The following is a 7,813-nucleotide window of genomic DNA, read 5'->3' as shown; positions in this document are numbered from 1 at the left end:
TCGACACCAATGATCAATAAATTTCCTGAATGGAATCAAAGGAATGACTCAGACTAATTTGTTCCTGCTTTTCTCTCATGTTGATCTGATCCAGACCTTCAACTTCTGCCCTCCACCTCACATTAGTCACCCAGCACAGCAGCTTTAACGTACTTAGAGTACAGAACAAGACTTTTTACTGCATTCAGGGAATACAGATGACTGAGTACGACCAACACAGTAAAAGTAGCACAGAAACACACTAAGAGGAGGAAGACTTCTCTTCATCCTTCCTGCCATCATTAATGAAGTTTAGATGACAGACACATCCTGGACAGGGAGGAACGCTGGTTTGAGCGCGGAGTCAAGGAGGCCATTTACGTGAAAAGGGAAAGACCATCTCTTAGTCAAGGAGGGGGCCTAAGGGTACATCTTTCGCCATCTTACAATGCTGTGTTTGCCGCTATTCCCCAACCCTCTGTGAATGGTACTCATGGCCATTGATCAGTGGTCTTTGATCAGTGGGTTTTGGTCAGTGGTTGTTGATCAATGGTCATGAGAATTTGCATAATTAAGATTAAGGAACTGACCTCCCAGCCCATTGTTCCCTCAGCGGGCTGGTTTCAGTCAGTCATGCAAATATACTGTTTATAAGATTGGGGAAACCTGGAGTCAGCTGAGACTGAAGAAGTCACTGGGATGAGTGACGAAACGTTTCTCCCACTGAAAACGCTACGTCCAGATGAACAGAATCTGAAGAAGCTTCTCGGATGAGAGGTGAAATGTCTTCAAGCAACTCAAAGAAGTCCAGACGCTTTCCTTTTTAAGCTCCTTAGACTACGATGACCTGGATGACTGAGAACCTTCACAGACAGAATCAACTTTTGGAGATTTACTTTCCTGGACAATTGAGAATGCATCAAGACGTAGCTGACAGACAGTATCTGAGAAAAAAATCATCAGTGACATCATTATAAATATTTATAATGCTGTTATTGATCCAAGTGTAATACTGGCCAACATTACTCTACATCCATGTGGCTCAAAGGATTTCTTACAAAGTTGAAGGAGTTCAGGATTGAGGAGGCTGAGGAGCTGTTGGCTCTATGAGCTGCTCAGACTCTTCTGCCATCTAGTGGTCTTCTGTGCAAACTGCTATTTACACAAATCTACTGAGAGGGGAAAAAACTTCAGTTCTTTGAAACATAATTGATGAAGTCTGTAGTGCATGAAAAACCAAATGAAGGCAGCATGACAGCCTTTGATTACACAAACATGACATAGGAGTAATCAGTGGAGAACAACTATTGATTATCCTGAGCTGAAGCTAGTTATACCCTCTGCACATGAGCAGCTTGAGCTGATTATATATATATATATATATGTGTGTGTGTGTATATATATGCACTTTTAGCAGTGATGAGGACGTGGAGCATGACGTTAAGTGCAAAATTGGGAAGCATGGGCAGCCTTTCAACGACTACGACCTATATGGATGACCACGCACTGCCTTTATCAACCAAGTTGTGGCTCCTGAAGACCATCGTTATACCGATGGCACTGTATGAAGCGAAGACTTGGAAATCAACTGGAAAGATCAACCGCCATCTTGACGTCTTCCAAAAATGTTGTCTTCGACGGCTGCTCAAGATCACATATCGGGATTGCATTACCAATGAGGAAATATATCGCCGTGCGGGAGTAGAGCCGCTCCATGTCCAAGTCACCAAGCGTCAGATTTGAACCGACGCTTCAGAAAAATGGGGTCATTTTGGGGGTCAAAAATGACCCCAAATAGAAACAATGGATTTTGCTATAAATTCGGTCGTTATTCTTCAAAAACTTTAAAATGAAGAGTTGTAATATTTTCATATTTGATTTATTCCTCATAAAACATGATTGTGACATGAGGCCCTTTGCATTTTTATTTATTTTTTCATTAATTTTATGAAATTGCAGTTTTTGTATCACTTGTATCACTTTTGTATGCTTGCTCTGCATATACTGCAGAAGCTGGGTCTTCCCTCTGAAAGGCACAAGTTGTTCATCCACTGTAACACAATCACTGACGATGAATTTCTTCCTGCAGTTGACCAGGAACAGGCCCCATATGTACCGGGAAGCTGCCATGTGGTTTGTTTTCAGTCGGTAGGCTCTGGTCCTCTTGTCATCAAAGTGCAAGAAACGTTGAATATCTTTAAATCTTTGAATTGACATAGTGTCCTTGTACAATGGGTTATGCAGAGGACTTCCAAAAAACACACAGACTGGTACATCCCAGTTCTTCTCACTTCCTGCAAGAATGGTCAATCAAATGAAGGCTAGGAGCTTATGTTTGATTACATTTTTCCACTCTTTTCCCCTGTCTATGGCTACTCTTTATGCCTACATGTTTGTGCATGTCAGCACCTCTTCTATTATATTATCAGACATGAACATCTTCCATGCATCTGTTGGGGAGACAGTACTAAACCCAGGTGCAAGATCTGGCCGACTAATTCAGAATATTGTGGCTAGAGCAGTAAGAGGGGCTTATTTTGTTAGACTCAATATCCATTTCCCCTTCAGGGGACTGATCAGAGGGCTCCTCTGTATATGACTGGTCTTGTTCAGTGTGGGGGACAATAGTCTGGGTCCTCTATATCTTAGATGTCAGATTCTGAGTCAATGCCTCCGATGGGCTCTTCATCCCATCCGTCCTGGATCATTTGTAGGGCAAGATCCACAGGGATCCTAGCTGGCCTCATAGCAGCCATGCTACTTTAAATATATATATTTAAAAAAAAAACATCAGAAAGGACAATGTTTGAAATGCACAGGAAACTATAAACAGGGCTGCACATAAATGGCCCGCAGGTGCGCATTTGCTGTCAAAATAAAAGACACGTACCAGATAAGAAGTTGGAACGCTCGTTTGCGTACATTAGATGCTCTGGAGGAGGACAGACATTTGTTCAGAACTCTTAAAGATGTCGAAGAAGCAAGCTCCATAAGCAATTACTTTGGTGTTCCTCCACCGCAAAAGAAGTGCGGATTCTCTGAATTTCCGGGAATACTTTTATTTTGACAGCGAATGCACACCTGCGGACCACTTATGTGCAGCCCTGACTATAAATCATGTATATTATTGTGTAAAGATTAATTCTTTATCCATCAGAAGTGTAAGTGGGTCAGTCAGAGTTGCTAAGAATGAAAGTTTCATAGAAGATTCCATAGGAACTGCTTGGGGTCATTTTTGACCCCACTTGTGGAAGAGTGGGGTAGTGATACAAAAGCTGCATTTTTTTTAATTAATGAAAAAATAAATAAAAATGCAAATGGACTCATGTTACAAACATATTTTATGAGGAATACCTGGAATATGAATATATTACCACTTTGCATTTTAAAGATTTTGAAGAAAAACAACCCATGGGGTCATTTTTGACCCCATGTGTGCATCTAAGGGTTAAAAATGCATTAAAACGGGAAAAGCAAGTGTTTGCCAATGCAAACCTGTAACAGCTCTGTCACCTGGCTTGCCTCCACGCATCTGATTTAGTGATGTGTCGGTTGCGAACGAAATGGCTCTTAGAGCCGACTCCTTGACGTGAACAACGCGAGCCAGTGCCGTGTTTTTTTTTTCTTTCTTTCTCTCACCCTCTGTCTCGCACTTTTTTTCCGCTTCACTCCGCACACGAGCCTTGTGCTTTGCACTAGGCAGAGGGGGGAGGGGCAGTAGTTGGTAAATGGTAAATGGCCTGTATTTATATAGCGCTTTTCTAATCCCTAAGGACCCCAAAGCGCTTTACACAATCAGTCATCCACCCATTCACACACTGATGATGGCAAGCTATGTTGTAGCCACAGCCACCCTGGGGCGCACTGACAGAGGCGAGACTGCCGGACACTGGCGCCACCGGGCCCTCTGACCACCACCAGTAGGCAACGGGTGAAGTTTCTTGCCCAAGGACACAACGACCGAGAGTGTCCGAGCCGGGGCTCAAACCTGCAACCTTCCGATTACAAGGCGAACTCCCAACTCTTGAGCCACGATCGCCCTACAACAATGTCACATTAGAAAGGTATAGTAATCATCCATAACTATTTTCAGTTGCGGATGATAAAGGATTCAGAACGTTTATTCATGCAGGCCCATATGACAGAGAATATGCATCTTCTTTTTGTTTTACATTTTTTAATTTATATTTAATTGTGCTTTGGCTTGCAGTGTTTTGTGTTGTTTCACTTTAATTTTGTTTAAAAGGAAAAAGCAGAAAATTTAAATAGTTAAAAGTTGAAATGTAAATAGTTGGTTTTTGTATTATATGATTTATTTATTAGATTTTATGTGGAGTGAATAAATAAAAGTATATTTACGGTGGACCCTAGAGGCAAAACACGTGCAAACTGAATCACATACAAACTCCAAAACATGTAAAAACTCAGAAACACGTACAAACTCCAAAACACAACAGAAGTGCTCCAGGATGCTAGGCGCAGTGTTGAGCTTTTGTTACCTAGTGGCTACACAAGCCAAGAAGTACAAACGACTGGATTTGGTGAGTAGGAGTAACAGGTAAACTTTTTTTTTTTTTAAATTATTTGAATATATATGAGTGCCTGTGTATAAATACACAAACAATACACATGTGCTTTCAATTGTGTACTTTATATGATTTAGGTAGCTCTCTTTTTGGAAGGTCAGTTAACACTAGAAATGTGTTTTTGGGGTTCGTACATGCTTCGGAGTTTGTACGTGCTTTTTGGTGTTTGTATGTGTTTTGGAGTTTGTACATGCTTCGTCTCTAGGGCCACTGTATATATTTATATGTAAACATATAAATAAAACCAAATTTTTTTACGTTAGTAATTTCTTTTGTGCATAATTTTATATTGTTTTTGATAATAAATTAATTAAAGCAACAAAACAACTTGAAGAGCCAGTTGGGAGCCGAAAGAGCTAGTTCTCTAAAAAGAGCTGGAATTCCGATCACTACAGTAGATGTCTTTCTGAAAGTGCTGTAACTAAGTTTAAGAATATAATCCACCCACTGTTATCATCATCAATGCCCTGAACGCTACTCCAACAGAATCGATTATCTCGTTAATAATTTTACCTCCTCACTACGTATGGCTCTGGATACTGTAGCGCCTGTGAAAACTAAGACCTCAAATCAGAAGTCCCTGACTCCGTGGTATAATTCTCAAACACGTAGCCTAAAGCAGATACCTCGTAAGCTGGAGAGGAAATGTTGTGTCACAAATTTAGAGGATCATCATTTAGCCTGGAGAAATAGTTTGTTCCTTTATAAGAAAGCCCTCCGCAAAGCCAGAACATCTTACTATTCGTCACTGATTGAAGAAAATAAGAACAACTCCAGGTTTCTCTTCAGCACTGTAGCCAGGCTGACAAAAAGTCAGAGCTCTACTGAGCCAACAATCCCTTTAACGTTAACTAGTAATGACTTCATGAACTTCTTCACAAATAAAATTTTTATCATTAGAGAAAAAATTACCAATAATCATCCCACAGATGTAATATTATCTACAGCTACTTTTAGTACCATTGATGTTAAGTTAGACTCTTTTTCTCCAATTGATCTTTCTGAGTTAACTTCAATAATTACTTCATCCAAACCATCAACGTGTCTTTTAGACCCCATTCCTACAAAACTGCTCAAAGAAGTCCTGCCATTAATTAATTCTTCGATCTTAAATATGATCAACCTATTTCTAATAATCGGCTATGTACCACAGGCCTTCAAGGTGGCTGTAGTTAAACCTTTACTCAAAAAGCCATCTCTAGACCCAGCTGTCTTATAATTATAAGACTGCTGGGTCTAGCTAATTATGGGTCTACCTAATTATATGCCAATCTCCAACCTTCCTTTCATTTCAAACATCCTTGAAAGAGTAGTTGTCAAACAGCTAACTGATCATTTGCAGAGGAATGGCTTATTTGAAGAGTTTCAGTCAGGTTTCAGAGCTCATCACAGCACAGAAACAGCTTTAGTGAAGGTTACAAATGATCTTCTTATGGCCTCTGACAGTGGACTCATCTCTGTGCTTGTCCTGCTAGACCTCAGTGCTGCGTTCGATACTGGTGACCATAATATCCTACTAGAGCGATTAGAACATGCTGTAGGTATTACAGGTGCTGCGCTGCAGTGGTTTGTATCATATCAATCTACCAGACTCCAATTTGTACATGTAAATGGAGAGTCCATTTCACCCACTAAGGTCAATTATGGAGTTCCACAGGGTTCAGTGCTAGGACCAATTCTGTTTAAATTATACATGCTTCCCTTAGGCAGCATCATTAGAAGACATAGCATAAATTTTCACTGCTCTGCAGATGACACGCAGCTCTATCTATCCATGAAGCCAGATAACACACACCATTTAGTTAAAATGCAGGAATGTCTTAAAAACATAAAGACCTGGATGGCCGCTAACTTTCTGCTTCTTATTCCAGATAAAACTGAGGTTATTGTACTCGGCCCTGAAAACCTTATGGATATGTCCTTCAATGCTAATATTAAACAAATATGTAAGACTGTTTTCTTCCATTTGCTAATATCTCTACAATTAGAAATATCCTGTCTCAAAGTGACGCTGAAAAACTAGTTCATGCATTTATTACTTCTAGGCTGGACTAGTGTAAGTCATTATAATTTATATATTATTATTTATATACCTAAAATTTCCATGAAAAGCCTTCAGTTAATCCAAAATGCTGCAGCAAGAGTCCGGACAGGGACTAGAAAGAGAGAGCATATTTCTCCTGTATTGGCTTCCCTTCATTGGCTTCCTGTTAAATCCAGAATTGAATTCAAAATCCTGCTCCTCACATACCACGTCTTAAATAATCAGTCCCCATCTTATCTTAATGACATTGTAGTACCATATCACTCTATTAGAGCACTTCGCTCTCACACTGCAGGCCTACTTGTTGTTCCTAGAGTATTTGAAAGTAGAATGGGAGGGACAGCCTTCAGTTTTCAGGCCCCTCTTCTGTGGAACCAGCTTCCAGTTTGGATTCGGGAGACAGACACTATCTCTACTTTTAAGATTAGACTTAAAACTATCCTTTTTGCTAAAGCATATAGTTAGGGCTGGACCAGGTGACCCTGAATCCTCCCTTAGTTATGCTGCAATAGACGTAGGCTGCCGGGGATTCCCATGATGCATTCAGTATTTCTTTTTCAGTCACCTTTCTCACTCACTGTGTGTTAATAGACCTCTCTGCATTGAATCATATCTGTTATTAATCTCTGTCTCTCTTCCACAGCATGTCTTTCATCCTGTTTTCCTTCTTTCACCCCAACCGGTCGCAGCAGATGGCCGCCCCTCCCTGAGCCTGGTTCTGCCGGAGGTTTCTTCCTGTTAAAAGGGAGTTTTTCCTTCCCGCTGTCGCAAAAGTTCTTTCTCATAGGGGGCCATTTTTTTTTCTCTTTATCTATTATTGTAGGGTCTACCTTACAATATAAAGCACCTTGAGGGGACTGTTGTGATTTGGCGCTGTATAAGTAAAATTGAATTGAATTGAATTGAATGTTTGTGGTTCAAACAGGAAAACCAGCAGAAATAAATGACAACCTGCCAGAGATCAAAATGTTTCTGAGGTGCTCCAGAATCACCTCACCACCTCTCTGCGTGTTTCCTTCCTGCTAAGAATTTACTTTCACTTCCTGAACTTAACGGAGTGGAGCTTATTGCTGGTGTGTGTGTTTGAAGATATTGTAAGTTTGCTTTGTTTCCTTCTTTAACAGTTTGTCTTTAGGAACTTTACTGTTTGTTCAGCTCATGTTTGATTTATTCACACAACAATGTGTCTTTTTATTTCCGGTCT

Source organism: Oreochromis aureus, linkage group 3, assembly GCF_013358895.1.
Source record: "Oreochromis aureus strain Israel breed Guangdong linkage group 3, ZZ_aureus, whole genome shotgun sequence".
In the NCBI taxonomy this organism is placed as follows: Eukaryota; Metazoa; Chordata; class Actinopteri; order Cichliformes; family Cichlidae; genus Oreochromis; species Oreochromis aureus.
This window is presented reverse-complemented; position numbering follows the sequence as displayed.